This window comes from Ruditapes philippinarum, unplaced genomic scaffold (genome assembly GCF_026571515.1).
Source record: "Ruditapes philippinarum isolate M1 unplaced genomic scaffold, ASM2657151v2 ctg1475_1_1_1_1, whole genome shotgun sequence".
NCBI lineage: Eukaryota > Metazoa > Mollusca > Bivalvia > Venerida > Veneridae > Ruditapes > Ruditapes philippinarum.
In genome coordinates this window covers 4,262-22,644 of record NW_026853495.1, presented here as the reverse complement: position 1 = coordinate 22,644, position 18,383 = coordinate 4,262, and positions in this window count along the sequence as shown.

Here is an 18,383-nt window from a genome sequence, read left to right as displayed (position 1 = left end):
CACGTTCAACGTCTTTGTTCTCATTATGACGCCTTTATTCAATTTATTATGCATAATTACGTCTTTTGTGTGGCGTTATACCGCCTTTATTTGCGTTACAACGCCTTTCGCTACGCCTTATAACATCTTTTGTTATATGTTACTACACCTTTTGTTCCGCGTACTTACGCCTTTTGAGTCGAATTGTAAGCGTTATTACTCCTTTCCGATATTTTATTTTATTTAAACTTGATACTATAAGAATATCTTAAAGGACGCACCAGCAGAATATCTGCATTTATTGAATTTTCCTATAATAACGATCTAAACAAAAACCAGTAGAAACTGCCGCAAAATGTTTATTACTTACCTAGACGAACTTGCTATAAAATAAATGTGAATACTTTCAGACTACATTGATCGCCAATGATAGAGTACTTAAATCACTTTGAGATCATTTCTGTCAAATATATCTATTTTACTGCTAGATATCGCCATATATGAGCATAGTGGTGATGGACAGAGACACTTTATCAACCTTTGTCACAATATATATAATCAAGGCATGCAATAAACCAAATGAAAACAAAGCTTACATGTGAATGTTACACTATCTATTCAGACAATTTCGTAAATTATAAAGAATACTGACATACATTTGTTTAGGGTTTGGTGTATGTTATTAAGTTGAATGTTACTGGTTTATTTGTGAGAACATTTTTACAGATAAATCTATAAATATTATGAGCACGTTCCGTAAGATCTATATATTCAGGGTCTTTGGAGTGTCCCCAATTAGTTTATGACTACTATTTAATCCCTATATGATTTTAAGAATAAAACTTTTGGGAACTAAACCAAGACCAGTGACAAAACATTATTTATGAGGCATCTGTCACAAAAAAACCCATATATTTAATTTCAATAACTTACATTGAAATAACAAATATCTTAAGTAGTGCATTTGCTCGTAATGATACCATTTTGAAGTTCCTGGAACTAACTAGTACTGAGCAATGAGTGTTAAGTTTCTTGCTAAAGGAAACAACGACTTGCCCCTGACAGTGTTTGAACCAATGGGCTAGCAATCATTTGGTTACTAGTCAGACGCGTTTACAACTCGACCATGCCGCCACTTTCGACCACGTACTTAACAAAATCTACTATGTAGTCCATGTCTACATAAAATTATTTTTTATGTTAAGAATGTTCTTGTCAATTCGCTATAAATGTTAACAATAATAAGTCAATTGTATAAGAAACAATATAAAAGGTTTTCAATTTTAATTTTTATATAAAATACGTTACGTTTCTATATGTTTATATAAAATAAACACTTTAATTGTATTTTTCTAGCTCATAAAGTGTAATAATTTGACTTATTCTAATTTCAAAGGAAAGCAAAAGACTTATGTTTACATTAATTTGTATTGTCAAAAACTCTTCTGTATTTGTAAAAACAGTACAAGATTCGCAAGTAAATTCGTATGATTTAAATTAATCTAGAAACCAAGTTTATACTCGCTGGCTATTCTTACAGTAGGCGTCTCTCTTTCTAAAAAAGTATACTTTTATCAGAAAATATAATAATATATTGTCTTATAAATGATAAATGACAATAATATAATGATATATCAAGGGTCATATCTTGTCTTGGGAGACTTGAAATAAAAAATGATTGTCATTTATGATTTATTATTTCCCAAGGCAGCAGAAACTTCGACGATGCAGGAACGCAGTGGTCAAAAATAAAAATAAAACCTTGAAGTTCATTTAACACTATTTTGGTCACCACAACCAATATACCTTTGGATGGTTAACGGTGAAACGGAATAGAAAGTGTAAACCATTTAATATTCTTTTCACTTCTTGGTGGATTGAATTATGATTTATTATTATTCAAAATCTATAAAGCAGCAACAATTACAAGACCTGACATTATCTTAATAATTGTAACAGGAACCAATTAAAAATTAAATATAAAGCACAGTTTTGTCATACTGACATAGTCTACATTACAAATTAATTACAAAACTATAGAACATTTTATGGGGTGACATTAGGTGTCATTAGAAACAATAATAGTTTTTTTCCGTATCAGAAAACATAAGCCATATGAAGGCATTTTTCTTTTTTCATTTCAAAGAGAACAATTTTGAAGAGTGACGAGTATTTAAAAATGTGCTTAAGTCGGTATCACGAGTTGTACTTATTTAATGCGTTTACAAACGAAAACCTTACAAAAACCTATTCCATATGTATGCTAATATTTGCGTTACTACGCCATATTTGTCGCATAATTACCCATTTCCAATATCTCATTTTATTTATACCTTAATAGACACACCAACAAGATATCTGCACATATATTTAATATCATAAACAAGAACCGACATTAGAATCCACCTCAATTGTTTTTTACTTACCTAGACGAAATAGCTATAAAATAAATGTGAATAATTTCAAACTAAATTAATCGCCAATGATACTTTAAGATCATTTGTCACAGTGTCAAAATTATCTATTCTACTGCTAGATATGGTATCTCTGTCAAGCTTAATGGTCTAGGGTTTGGTGTATGTTATTAAGTTGAATGTGATTGATTTATTTGTGAGAACATTTTTACAGATAAGTTTATACATATTATGAGACGCTGACATAATGTTAATCGATTTAATATGTAACATTGAAATGTTTAAATTGAAAAATACTGCTCGTGTAATAATTATATTTTTGACGCGGTACATGGAAACAGCCTTTTCCTTATTCATTTGTTAGGATTCACGTAAATATTTTATTGGTGTCTTTTAATATTATTTTTCATTTTTTATGTTGTTGACTCATTTATATCTTTTTAATGACGTTGCGTAAGATCTTAATTTTTAGGGTTTTTGGAATGTCATTAGTTAGATCATGACTACTATGTTAATCCCGAACTGATTCTAAGATTACGAGTTTTGCGAACTGAACATGAATATTAATACCAGTGACAAATCATTATTTATAAGAGACCTCGGTCACAAAAAAACCCATCTTTTTCAATTCAATTACTTACATTGAAATATAACACAAATAACTTTAGTAGTGCACTTGTTTATGATAACATTTCAAAGTTCTAAACACCGATGTATGTATATGGACAGATAATCATGCTAATAAATCTTAAAATCTTAAAGCTCTGCGACATGTTCATTGACCAAATTATTCAAAAAAAATTTCAACCGATCATCTGTTTTGTGTTTTATTCTTATACAGTTGGTTTATACAGAATTTATTTTAGTTCGATTGTGTATGAAGCTATAAGCTTATTGACACACTGAATCCGTTCCTTGAACCAACCAGTACTGAGAATTGAGTGTAAAGTTTCTTGCTCAAGGAAATAACGACTTGCCCCTGTCAGAGTTTGAACATATGGCCTAGTAATCATTTGGTTACTAGTCAGACGCGTTAACAACGCGACCATGCAGCCACTTTCGACCATTAAACTATCATAACAACATTTATAAAGTTTTATTTAATTAAACATATTCTCATTTGGGTTATATTAAATCATGTAGTGAAACATATAAATAACACTTGTCCAACTTGTTTTATTTATCATGACTATCTTGTCAGCAATGACTTCTCAAATATCCCCTTTCATATCCTCTTAAAGTCTTAACGTTAAAGTCAACATTGGCATAAATGTATGGGTTAATCTTATCACAGCGTTGTTTGTCTTTTAATATACCTTATGATTAGAAACTAAAATCATACTTTTCATATTGTAATATAAATTACATTTTTTTTCACAACTGTTTGAATATTACAATTTCATGACGTTTCTATAAATGATATACATGTATAACAATGGTGACTTTCAAGATAGACTGTTATAGTTCAGAACCAACATCCAGCAGCAGTTTCTTGTTTAATTTGCTGTTGTAATTCAAATGAATGAACTATTCAAATGAATGAAAAGTCACAATTAAAGCTGGAATCAAGAGAAATGAAAATAATTATATATCTGTCACGTAATTGAGCTTTCTATACGATTGCCAATCCAAGAGAATGCTTTTCTATTTTCTTAAAATAGTTTTTAATCAGAAAACATAATGATACCTTCTTGTAAAGATGAGAATATGACGTAAAAGTAATGACATATCTGGTATGCCGTTGCGTCTCGTGGGTTAATAAATATATATGATTTATGATGTATAATTCTGCGTATCTAACTAAGGAAAGCAGACATATTTAAAATGTCTGAAAAAAAAAGTTTAAAAGGCTTTTAAAGCTCTAACTGTTTCTTTGCTCCTCAAAAAAAGGTGTTAAAGGTGATCACTTTTATTCATGTATATAGTTTGTAAACAATCCTTTCGTTTGTTTAAATATTTTTGTTTAACATGATTATGTACATAAAATTCAATAAACGTCTTAAAATAGGTGTAGGCCTGTGTATTTTCGAAAGAAGCACTTACAAAAATCTCAAAAGGGAGATCACTCGAAAGTAATAGAAACAATAATATTAATTGAAAATTCCAAATTCGGTTTGATTAAGTCTTTTTTATATTTTGTTTTTGCTGTCACTGACATCAAAAATCTTGAGAAAAGCATTTAGTATAAAAAATTGTTGTCATTCGTTATTTTCGTTTTATTATGCCGTTTTTTAATTTGGTTCTTAAGATTTTAATAGTGTTTATAAAATCTTATTCATGCGAAAACTGCAAAAATGAATCAGATGCGAATGATGCATATTCTGATTCAGTGAACTGAGAATTTTAGTCATCTCTATATAGTAATGGTAAAATGGCGAATTTTCTATACTTGACACCTGCTGTTTAAAAGTATTAAAATCTGATTCTCTTCCACCCACATTTTATTAATGTCTCCTTTGCTTGTAGCATTGTCATTATTCGGGGGCGTCCGTGGCCGAGTGGTTAACGGCGTTGACTTCAAACCACTTGCCCCTCTCCGCTGTGGGTTCGAATCACGACAGGGACTTTGGATTCTTTCATGTGAGGAAGCTATCCAGCTAGCTTGTTCTACTCAGGTGCCTGTTCGTGCTTGAATAATGCACAGAAGGGCACCTGAGGTCATCCTCCACCAGTAAAGCTGGCAAGTCGCCAAATGACCTATACTGTGTCGGTGTGACTTAAAGCCCAAACAAACAAACATTGTCATTATTCACATCATTATTGTAAATCTAAATTGATTTTTTCCATAAGACAGCTTATCATTTACAATAAGTGTCATTACCTCTCTTTCTAACATGTAGTCTCATAAGTTACTTCCATAAAGCCTTAAGCTTTTACCACTTCGATTAAAAAAACTCATTTAAAATTGCAATAACATGTATATGATTGTGTAAACAATCCAAAAATGCCTTTTCAAAAACATCGACACTTAATTTTGGGTTATCATAATCAAAACAAAAGCATTCAATATATAACAGATATGCTTTATTCATTGGTTCTATTCGTTCTTATAACTTGTTTAATCATAATGATCTTGAGACTGTAAAAGTGTCTTATACATGAAAAAAATGACTCTAAATCGATTTATTCAAATTGTGATTTGTTGACAATAAGAATTTCAAAGTAAAATTAATACAGTTATGTTAATATAATGACCTTTCCGTTATCCAAGTGGTGGATGAAAATCTCATTATTCCACACTCAATGAAAACCACTAACATAAAATAAAAAAAGTCAAAAAGGATTGTTTGATCGGAGCTCATTATGGTAAGGGACAGGACAGTACAAACCCGGCCACGGAGGATCTTAATGAAAACTATTTGTGGCATAACGTAACGTTAAACTAAAAGTCTAGAAAAAAGTTTAATAAATAAACATTTATATGAAATAACTGAAAGTTTGTTTGTTTGTTTGGATTTTTACGGCACGTCAACACATAACTGGCCATATCGTGCCGAATGCTATAATAGGCTTAAAATATCATGTAAAACATTGTTAATGACAATAGAAATGAGCAAATTAGATCCTAGAATACAAATTTATCTCTTTTAAATAATCAATTATGTTCTTTGATGGAATTGTATTAAAAAGTTCTTTGAGTGAATTTACAGAATAAAATCTATTACGGGCCTGTGAAAAATCATGACATTCAAGAAGAAAATGCTTGACAGTAAAATTTTCATTACAACCTACACAGAAAGGGGCATTGTCATTTGTGAGGAGATAAGAGTGGGTAATTTTAGTGTGTCCAATTCGGCATCGCAGAAGAACTGTTTGATCACGGCGGTTTGACAGAGATAGAGATGGTGACATATCAAGAGATGGGTTTATATCGTGAAGTTTATTAAAAACGGCATTGTCCCAATTTGCTTTCCATTCAGATGATACGAGTTTATTGATAGCTGGTCTAAAATCACAAGCAGGTAACAATAAGTCAGTTTTTCGAAAATTTAATGATTGTTTAGCTAAAGCATCTACTTTTTCATTTCCTCGTATTCCTACATGGCTTGGAATCCAATATAATTTAACATATTTTGTTTTTAGTATATCATGAAGTCGTAAAAGAAGTTTCTTTACCATGATATTGTCAGATTTTTTATTTTTAATGGATATTAAAAACGGAAAGCGAGTCAGAAAATATCACAAATTTATCGTGGGTATGCTGCGCTATGTATGACAATGCTAAATCAATAGCTTTTGCTTCAGCAGTAAAAATTGATGCATTATCTGGTAACCTCATACTAGATGTAAAATTATTTTCAAACACAGCCGCACCTACTTTGCAACCTTCTTTTGAACCGTCCGTATAAATATGTATAAAATCTTCATGTTCTTCCTTAATTGCTAGAAACTTCTCTTTGAAATATTCAGGTGAATTTGATGCCTTTTTTATATTGAAAGGTTAATATTTATTTCCGGGGAATTATAAGTCCAAGGTGGAACATCCTCATCGTCATTTTGAAGGATACTGTCTGGATTAATTTTAAGTTTGTCTAAATCATCTTTTAAACGAAGGCCTAATGGTTTAATTTCCTTTGGTTTGTTAACAATTTTTCAGTATAACTTGGTTTGAAAATAATATTTTTAGCTGGATTTTTCCTATTAGATGAAATTCTAGTTGCATATTGAAGTGATAGCTTTTTACGACGAAGATAAAGCGATGGTTCCCCAGCTTCCGCATATAGACTTCTACAGGTGAAGTGCGAAAAGCACCTAAAGCTAAACGTAAACCCTGGTGATGTATGGTATCTAGCATTTGAAGATATGATTTTCTTGCAGACCCATATACTACAGAACCATAATCTAATTTTGATCGGATAAGACTTCTGTATAGTTTCAGTAATGTGGAAGAATTTGATCCCCAATTTGTACTTGATAAAACCTTAAGTAAATTTAAAGCTTTTAGGCATTTAGTTTTCAAATGTTTAATATGCGGTATAAAAGAAGTTTTTTATCAAATATAATTCCTAGAAACTTAGCTTCATCAACTACTGGAATTTTAGAACCAGATATGTAAAGTTCAGGGTCATTATGTTGTTTTCGCAATCGGCAGAAATGAACACATTGAGTTTTTGACTTTGAAAATTTAAACCCATTTTCTATTGCCCACTTCTGAATTTATCTAAATTTGTTTGAAGTTGCCGTTCAATTGTTCTCAATACTTTTCGATCGATAGCAGATAAGAAAATCGTCTACATATAGAGAACAATCTATGCCTGGTGTAAGAGCGCTAGCAATATTGTTTATTTTAAGGCCAAAAAGTGTAACAGAAAGTATGCTTCCTTGAGGAACACCTTGTTCTTGTTGGTGGTCTTGAGAAAAAGTTGAACCAAGTCTTACTTTAAAGTGCCTATCGTTTAAAAAATCCAGAAATGAAAGAGGAAGTCTGCCATTAAGTCCAGCATCCTTCAGATCTTTTAGGATACCATATTTCCCAAGTAGTGTCATAAGCCTTCTCAAGATCAAAGAAAATTGATACCAGGTGTTGTTTATTTACAAAGGCTTCTCTAATAAAAGTCTCAAGTCGTACAAGATGATCGTTTGTACTTCGCTGTTTACGAAAACCTGACTGAAAATTAGTGATAATTCCATTATTTTCTAGATACCAAACTAACCGATTATTTATCATTCTCTCGAATGTTTGCAGAGGCAACTTGTAAGTGAAATTGGACGATAATTTGTAGGGTCAGTTGAATCTTTTCCAGGTTTAGGGATAGGAATAATCAACGCATTCTTCCAAGTGTTGGGAAATTCACCAGATACCCAAATTTTGTTAAAAATTTTCAAGAAGCAAGTCCAAGGATTGGGGTGGTAAATGTTTAAGAAACTGGTAGTAAATTTCGTCCGGGCCTGCAGCACTATCTTTTGCAGTTTTGATTGAATAAATTAAGTCATCAATAGAGAAAAGGGAATTATAGTCTTCGTCGTTTGTTGAAGTAAAATTAATATACTCTTTCTCAGCTTTACATTTATGTTGTTGAAACGTATTTGTATAATTGCTTGAAGAAGAGTTCTTTTCAAACGTCTTAGCCAAAGTTTCTGCAATATCTGTTTTTGTTTTGGCATATTGGCCATCACCAGTTTTTAAATGAACAGTTGGACTCTTTTTATACTTACCACTTATTTTTCGTACTGCATCCCAGACTTTCCTAATAGGAGTATTTGAGTTAATATTTGAAACATAAGATTGCCATGATTGGCGTTTAGATTGACGCACTGATCTTCTAGCTTTGGCTCTAAATATTCTATAATTTTCAAGGTTTTCTGTTGTAGGGCTATGTTCAAACTTTTTGAGTGAAGCTTTACGTATACGAACGGCTTTTTTACATTCATCGTTAAACCATGGTTTTTTTGATTTTGTTACTTTTATTATTTTGTTGTAATGGAAAACTTTGCAAGCAATCGTATGTAATGCTGAAGAGAAAGTTTCAGCTATATCATCAGAGGTGAAATCAATTCATTTTTTGTTAGATCAATAGAACAGAGCCTAGTAAATGTTTCCCAATCTGCTTTCTTAAATTTAAAAATTTGACGTCCTTCATCTGGTATAGAGTCATTTGATGTAAGTAACAATGGATAATGATCACTGCCGTACTGGTCATCTAAAACTTTCCAATCGAAGTCCAAGTATATAGCAGAGTGAACAATCGAGAGGTCGATGCAAGAAAACGTACCTGTAGCTGGATGTAAATATGTAGGTGACCGATTGTTTAATAAACAAAGCTGAAAGTTATCTATCAATTTTCAGTTATGTTACCCTTATTATTTGTAGATGTACTGCCCCACATAGGATTGTGAGCATTAAAGTCGCCTAACAAAAGGAAAGGCGATGGTAATTGCCGAACAATACTTGCAAGTTCATCACTTGTTACCGTTAAATTTGGAGGAAGATACAAAGAACAAATTGTTAGTGGTCGATGTAAGGTCACCTGCACAGCTAAAGCTTGTAATCTTGTGTTTAGTTTTAATTCTTTTTTGAGGAATGCAATTTGCGATAGAAATGCTTGTACCACCTGATGTTCTGGAGTTACTAGTGCATATATAATTATAAAGTGTATAATCTTTTATAGAGATATTATCTTTAGGAGATAACATAGTCTCCTGAAGACATAATACATTTGGAGAGAAATTTGATAATAGTAAAAGTAGATCATTATAATTTGACTTAAAGACCTCGGCAATTCCATTGTAGGATAGAATGACTTCTATTATCCATTTTAAAGAATATTTATATCATTTAGGAAACTTTATTGGACTTCTGCTATTCGGAGTTGGAGGAGGGGAGAGGTAAAGATCCTCATCCTCCATCAATTGGGTGTCGTGAAGTGGATCGAACCGATTTTCTGTGTTGATCGGGTTCCGCATTGCTTTTTTCACCCGATCTGTGATGACAATTCGTTCTTTAGGCGACTGTTTTTGATAAACTTTCACAGGCGATGCTATTTGATTGTTTGCAGTTTGCTTCTTTGGAGAAGACTTTGATGGTGACTGAGTCTGCACAAAGGTAGACCGTTTACTTTGTGAAGCTGTTTGCTTTTTTGGTAATGGTAACTTAAGTGGCGTGCATTGGCATAAGTTGACTTGTACTGCAGAGTCAACCATCTTAACAGACTTTGTAACTGCAGTTGAATACGACAGTTGTTTTGGTCCTTGTGATTCAACAAGCTTTCGTGCATCTTGAAAGGAAATATTTTGCGTATACTTCTGACGAAGAATTTCTTTTTCCTTTAACCACAAGGGGCATGAACGGGAGGTGGCGTAATGCTCTCCTCCACAATTTCACATTTAACAGGAACGTTACAAGTCTCATTTTTGTCATGGTTTGAGCTACATCTGCGGCAAATAGTCTGCCTAACGCAATTTGATTCATGGTGACCAAATTTGAAACATTTGTAACATTGCATTGGGTTTGGAATGTAACCGCAACGCGAACGTTAAGGCAACCTACTCGTATCGATGATGGGAGAATGGGTGTGGAGAATGTTAGAATAAGGCTATTCGTTGGCAGTCGTTTACCATTCTCTTGTAGACTGAATGCGCTTGACATTTGACACCTGCTGTGATTTTAACTCTTCAGCAATATCTGCTTCTAGCATTCCAGCAAGGTCAGAACATCTGATGACGCCCTTGATGGAGTTAAGAGACTGGTGTGGTGTGGCAGTTGTGTCAATGTTAAAAAAGCTGGTACATTTCAGAATAATGTCTGATTGTTGTTTCCGCTCTACCTCTATCAAGAGTCCTCCATTGCGGAGTTTCTTGACAGATTTAGGTGTTCCAATTAAAGCCGAAAGTTGTTTTTCTATAATGAAGGGGCTAAGTTCAGTAAGTTATTTGGAGCCGTTTGATTTGATTATTAGAAAACGGGGGAAACTTCCATCAAATGAAATGTTACCACTTGAATCTTCTTGCGATTTTTCGTTTTTTTTTGTTTGTGTATCCATGATTAAAGATATTAAAATTCGTCTCCCGGGTTCCCCAGACACCTCGGACTCAAACATGGGGATGTGCGATGGAGACGGATATCCAGTCTCCGCACATCAAGGATACCAGAGAGATATACTCGCATAAATTGCAAATATTTACAACCTACACAATTAGCCCATTAGCCACCGCCTTCTTGGATATGTTATACTGTATTTATAATGCATATATGAAATATTGTTTTAACATAACGGCACCCATCATAGCAGTAGGAATTAAAGGTATACTAGAAACACAAGTAGGAATAAAAATTTAAACTCAGATTTTTTTTTATTTTAAATAATTTGTGTGCATTGAATTGTATTCATTTCGGGACCGTGTAAGTTCAATGAAATTTTTATGTCTTTAAGAAATATATATCCAAGGGCAAGGCATGACCAGCCGATTGACCAAAGCCGGGATGGAACTACTAAGACGTTATTTGTCGTAAGTGTGACGAGCCACAAGACATGCTACCAAAGGCCAGTGCAGGTGCCCACGTCAAAAGAGAATACAAAGCACCGAAGAATGTGTGCGAGATCGTGGAAATGAAGCACAATGAAGAAAACTAGTCCATTTGTGACGAGTGAGGGGACTCCCTTTACCACCTCTAGAGTTTCAAGGGAATGAGAAACAGCCTGGAGTTATTTAGGGATGCTGTAGAAGTACGATGTTTTTACGCCGACAGACGACAGGAAACATGTTATTTCCCATATGCTGAAACGGTATCCAGAAATGCAGGAACAAATTTCAAAACAGATGAAGCACTCGGCGCAAACGGAGAGTACATTTTACGACCTTTCGACCGGGGCTGACATCTCGATAGATATTCTTCGGAAGCGAATGGACATTTGTGAAACCTCTACACCGATTCGCCCGCAACCAGTTCGGTCAACAGTAACCGTTCCCGCCCCTGCTCCTAGAGATTTACAGAATGAAATCCCTGACTCGACAGAGAAGGTTACAGCTGGATGGAAAACATTCACTGCTCACCTATTGAACCAGAACCGGAAATTGATCCTGCCGACACTGACATAACAAACTCTGGCAATAGAACAGTTATCTCACAATCATTGTTCACTTCCGTGTCTGAAAGAGACTATGGCAAGTTTAGGAGGCGTAACCGACTTGTATGGAGTACAGATGCAGAGCATGAATTGAGCCATATTTGGAAATTTATTTAAGTGTTGCCCTCAACAAGAAACCAACATTGTCAAGTGTGAGACATAAGCTTTATTCAAGTTCTGAAGTGAGACAAAAGTATGCTGACTTAAGTGACGAAAATATCAAGGACAAAATTTGGAATTTAGCCAAAAGAGAAATGAGTAAAAAGTAATATGTGGTTGATCATTGTGTAAAAAAACTGGACATAGTATTTGAAAAAAAAAGTTTAAAAAAATCGAGAAATAGTACAAAAAGTATGTGATTTTTGTTTTAATATCTGTATATAACTTGATAAGTATACATTTTTAAATTATTGTAAACTAATGATTTTTTCCCCATTAAAATAATTAAGAAATAGTAAAAAAAAAAAAACATTAAGTGATTTTTGTTTCAATTCTTGTAAATAATTTGATCAGTTCCTATTGATAAATAATTGTAAATACTTTGATTTGTTAAATTATTGTAAAAGATGATAAACAAGATCAACAAGGAAAGGCGGCGTTCAATGAACGCAACCCCGATGTGACCCAGCAACAAGAACCAGTGGCAAGGAGCCCAGGCGGACCCCAAACAAAAACAGGACAGGGCAAAGACAGAGCACGGACAGGTTAATCACTAAATGATAAATAATTTGTAACTCATGAGGAATTCAAAGAAAACAAATAAATAATTGAATAATAAAACTTGATTAATTTTTCTCTCCATTAAATAATCAAGAAATAGTAAAAATATTAAGTGATTTTTGTTGAAATCTTTGTAAATAATTTGATCAGTTCATATTGTTAAATTATTGTAAATATGTTGATTTATTTATTTTCCCTTTTTTGTAACAGGAAATGGATGTTTGCCAGTATTTTCATTCAGTATCTGACTCTCTAGCGAGAAACATGGTTTTTCCGTCTGTACTTCTTCTTGTGTCAAGGAGGGATTTTCCCACCTTTGACCGTGTTGTTCATTCCTGGGAGATGGAGGTAGTTGAGGTGGAGGTATACGGCCGGCCAGGCTTTGCCTTTTTGGAATGCCTTGAAGCCTTGAAGCTATGGACATTTTGTCCAACGCCCGGATCGACTTCAAGGTGTTCAATGAGGCAGAGTTTCTACCCATGCCCCATGACTCTTTATGTTAAATTGAACACAAAGTGTGAAAAATCCAGGGCCACCGTCCAGCACGATGTGGTACATACATACAAAATAGAGAAAAACAGAATCCCTAAAGAAAGCCCAACACGGGCTTTCAAAGAAAACAAATAAATAATTGAATAATAAAACTTGATTAATTTTTCTCTCCATTAAATAATCAAGAAATAGTAAAAATATTAAGTGATTTTTGTTGAAATCTTTGTAAATAATTTGATCAGTTCATATTGTTAAATTATTGTAAATATGTTGATTTATTTATTTTCCCTTTTTTGTAACAGGAAATGGATGTTTGCCAGTATTTTCATTCAGAATCTGACTCTCTAGCGAGAAACATGATTTTTCCGTCTGTACTTCTTCTTGTGTCAAGGAGGGATTTTCCCACCTTTGACCGTGTTGTTCATTCCTGGGAGATGGAGGTAGTTGAGGTGGAGGTATACGGCCGGCCAGGCTTTGCCTTTCGAATGCCTTGAAGCCATGAAGCTATGGACATTTTGTCCAACGCCCGGATCGACTTCAAGGTGTTCAATGAGGCAGACTTTCTACCCATGCCCCATTTACTCTTTATGTTAAATTGAACACAAAGTGTGAAAAATCCAGGGCCACCGTCCAGCACGATGTGGTACATACATGCAAAATAGAGAAAAACAGAATCCCTAAAGAAAGCCCAACACGGGCTTTCAAAGAAAACAAATAAATAATTGAATAATAAAACTTGATTAATTTTTCTCTCCATTGAATAATCAAGAAATAGTAAAAATATTAAGTGATTTTTGTTGAAATCTTTGTAAATAATTTGATCAGTTCATATTGTTAAATTATTGTAAATATGTTGATTTATTTATTTTCCCTTTTTTGTAACAGGAAATTTGCCAGTATTTTCATTCAGTATCTGACTCTCTAGCGAGAAACATGGTTTTTCCGTCTGTACTTCTTCTTGTGTCAAGGAGGGATTTTCCCACCTTTGACCGTGTTGTTCATTCCTGGGAGATGGAGGTAGTTGAGGTGGAGGTATACGGCCGGCCAGGCTTTGCCTTTTTGGAATGCCTTGAAGCCTTGAAGCTATGGACATTTTGTCCAACGCCCGGATCGACTTCAAGGTGTTCAATGAGGCAGAGTTTCTACCCATGCCCCATGACTCTTTATGTTAAATTGAACACAAAGTGTGAAAAATCCAGGGCCACCGTCCAGCACGATGTGGTACATACATACAAAATAGAGAAAAACAGAATCCCTAAAGAAAGCCCAACACGGGCTTTCAAACAAAACAAATAAATAATTGAATAATAAAACTTGATTAATTTTTCTCTCCATTAAATAATCAAGAAATAGTAAAAATATTAAGTGATTTTTGTTGAAATCTTTGTAAATAATTTGATCAGTTCATATTGTTAAATTATTGTAAATATGTTGATTTATTTATTTTCCCTTTTTTGTAACAGGAAATTTGCCAGTATTTTCATTCAGTATCTGACTCTCTAGCGAGAAACATGGTTTTTCCGTCTGTACTTCTTCTTGTGTCAAGGAGGGATTTTCCCACCTTTGACCGTGTTGTTCATTCCTGGGAGATGGAGGTAGTTGAGGTGGAGGTATACGGCCGGCCAGGCTTTGCCTTTTTGGAATGCCTTGAAGCCTTGAAGCTATGGACATTTTGTCCAACGCCCGGATCGACTTCAAGGTGTTCAATGAGGCAGAGTTTCTACCCATGCCCCATGACTCTTTATGTTAAATTGAACACAAAGTGTGAAAAATCCAGGGCCACCGTCCAGCACGATGTGGTACATACATACAAAATAGAGAAAAACAGAATCCCTAAAGAAAGCCCAACACGGGCTTTCAAACAAAACAAATAAATAATTGAATAATAAAACTTGATTAATTTTTCTCTCCATTAAATAATCAAGAAATAGTAAAAATATTAAGTGATTTTTGTTGAAATCTTTGTAAATAATTTGATCAGTTCATATTGTTAAATTATTGTAAATATGTTGATTTATTTATTTTCCCTTTTTTGTAACAGGAAATTTGCCAGTATTTTCATTCAGTATCTGACTCTCTAGCGAGAAACATGTTTTTCCGTCTGTACTTCTTCTTGTGTCAAGGAGGGATTTTCCCACCTTTGACCGTGTTGTTCATTCCTGGGAGATGGAGGTAGTTGAGGTGGAGGTATACGGCCGGCCAGGCTTTGCCTTTCGAATGCCTTGAAGCCTTGAAGCTATGGACATTTTGTCCAACGCCCGGATCGACTTCAAGGTGTTCAATGAGGCAGAGTTTCTACCCATGCCCCATGACTCTTTATGTTAAATTGAACACAAAGTGTGAAAAATCCAGGGCCACCGTCCAGCACGATGTGGTACATACATGCAAAATAGAGAAAAACAGAATCCCTAAAGAAAGCCCAACACGGGCTTTCAAAGAAAACAAATAAATAATTGAATAATAAAACTTGATTAATTTTTCTCTCCATTGAATAATCAAGAAATAGTAAAAATATTAAGTGATTTTTGTTGAAATCTTTGTAAATAATTTGATCAGTTCATATTGTTAAATTATTGTAAATATGTTGATTTATTTATTTTCCCTTTTTTGTAACAGGAAATGGATGTTAGCCAGTATTTTCATTCAGTATCTGACTCTCTAGCGAGAAACATGTTTTTTCCGTCTGTACTTCTTCTTGTGTCAAGGAGGGATTTTCCCACCTTTGACCGTGTTGTTCATTCCTGGGAGATGGAGGTAGTTGAGGTGGAGGTATACGGCCGGCCAGGCTTTGCCTTTTTGGAATGCCTTGAAGCCTTGAAGCTATGGATATTTTGTCCAACGCCCGGATCGACTTCAAGGTGTTCAATGAGGCAGAGTTTCTACCCATGCCCCATGACTCTTTATGTTAATTTGAACACAAAGTGTGAAAAATCCAGGGCCACCGTCCAGCACGATGTGGTACATACATACAAAATAGAGAAAAACAGAATCCCTAAAGAAAGCCCAACACGGGCTTTCAAACAAAACAAATAAATAATTGAATAATAAAACTTGATTAATTTTTCTCTCCATTAAATAATCAAGAAATAGTAAAAATATTAAGTGATTTTTGTTGAAATCTTTGTAAATAATTTGATCAGTTCATATTGTTAAATTATTGTAAATATGTTGATTTATTTATTTTCCCTTTTTTGTAACAGGAAATGGATGTTTGCCAGTATTTTCATTCAGTATCTGACTCTCTAGCGAGAAACATGTTTTTTCCGTCTGTACTTCTTCTTGTGTCAAGGAGGGATTTTCCCACCTTTGACCGTGTTGTTCATTCCTGGGAGATGGAGGTAGTTGAGGTGGAGGTATACGGCCGGCCAGGCTTTGCCTTTTTGGAATGCCTTGAAGCCTTGAAGCTATGGATATTTTGTCCAACGCCCGGATCGACTTCAAGGTGTTCAATGAGGCAGAGTTTCTACCCATGCCTCTTTATGTTAAATTGAACACAAAGTGTGAAAAATCCAGGGCCACCGTCCAGCACGATGTGGTACATACATACATACAAAATAGAGAAAAACAGAATCCCTAAAGAAAGCCCAACACGGGCTTTCAAACAAAACAAATAAATAATTGAATAATAAAACTTGATTAATTTTTCTCTCCATTAAATAATCAAGAAATAGTAAAAATATTAAGTGATTTTTGTTGAAATCTTTGTAAATAATTTGATCAGTTCATATTGTTAAATTATTGTAAATATATGTTGATTTATTTATATTCCCTTTTTTGTAACAGGAAATTTGCCAGTATTTTCATTCAGTATCTGACTCTCTAGCGAGAAACAATGTTTTTCCGTCTGTACTTCTTCTTGTGTCAAGGAGGGATTTTCCCACCTTTGACCGTGTTGTTCATTCCTGGGAGATGGAGGTAGTTGAGGTGGAGGTATACGGCCGGCCAGGCTTTGCCTTTTTGGAATGCCTTGAAGCCTTGAAGCTATGGACATTTTGTCCAACGCCCGGATCGACTTCAAGGTGTTCAATGAGGCAGAGTTTCTACCCATGCCCCATGACTCTTTATGTTAAATTGAACACAAAGTGTGAAAAATCCAGGGCCACCGTCCAGCACGATGTGGTACATACATACAAAATAGAGAAAAACAGAATCCCTAAAGAAAGCCCAACACGGGCTTTGTGGTATTTTAGTTCTATCTATTCGGCGTCTTTCCTGTTGGGTGGTTCCAGTATTTCTCACTTGAATACTGTTGAATCACCCTTAGGATATGAGGCCTGCTTTTAAAAATTTGTGTTTTGACGTTATATCTTTGATATACAGGCGTCCTATCTGTGATACGCAGGCTTCATAACCTCAGATCCCCTTTCAAAATTCCATTTTATTTAGTTCCGCCCATTGTTTTCTCGTTTAGGGCACACGCATTTTTTTACTTGGGGACCATATGCCGCTTTTCATGGAATGGCACTACAGTGTCACATTGAAGGTTCCATGATAACCGCCATATGAACACATCTGCGGATGTTTCAAAATTCTAAATTTTACCAGTTCATGTTAAATGTTGAATTCTGCTTAAGCCGGTGCTAGGGGGCGTGGACGGTAACTTGCACTTTCCAGTACCGTCCATGAACAGGCTCAATCAAACCGAGCCTGCAACATTTTCAATTTTGCCGTGTTGGGCTTTCTTTAGGGATTCTGTATTTATCTATTTCATAGGGCTTTCTTTAGGGATTCTATTTCATAACCTCAGCTCCCCTTTCAAAATTCCATTTTATTTAGTTTCTCGTTTAGGGCACACGCATTTTTCTTACTTGGGGGACCATATGCCGCTTTTCATGGAATGGCACTAACGTGTCACATTGAAGGTTCCATGATAACCGCCATATGAACACATCTGCGGATGTTTCAAAATTCTAAATTTTACCAAGTCATGTTAAACGTTGAATTCTGTTTCAGCCGGTGATAGGGGGCGTGGACGGTAGTTTGCACTTGACAGTACCGTCCATGAACAGGCTAAATCAAACCGAGCCTGCAACATTTTCCATTTTGTTGCGTTGGCCTTTCTTTAGGGATTCTTATTTCACTATTTTTTAGGTCAAATTGCTTTACAGTGGCGCTGACCTCTACCCCTAAGGGTCAGGGCCCCGTTATAGCAAAGAGCCACTGTGGCACAAATACACTTTCAAGGCTCCTGTATGACAAGTGCTCTGGGGTA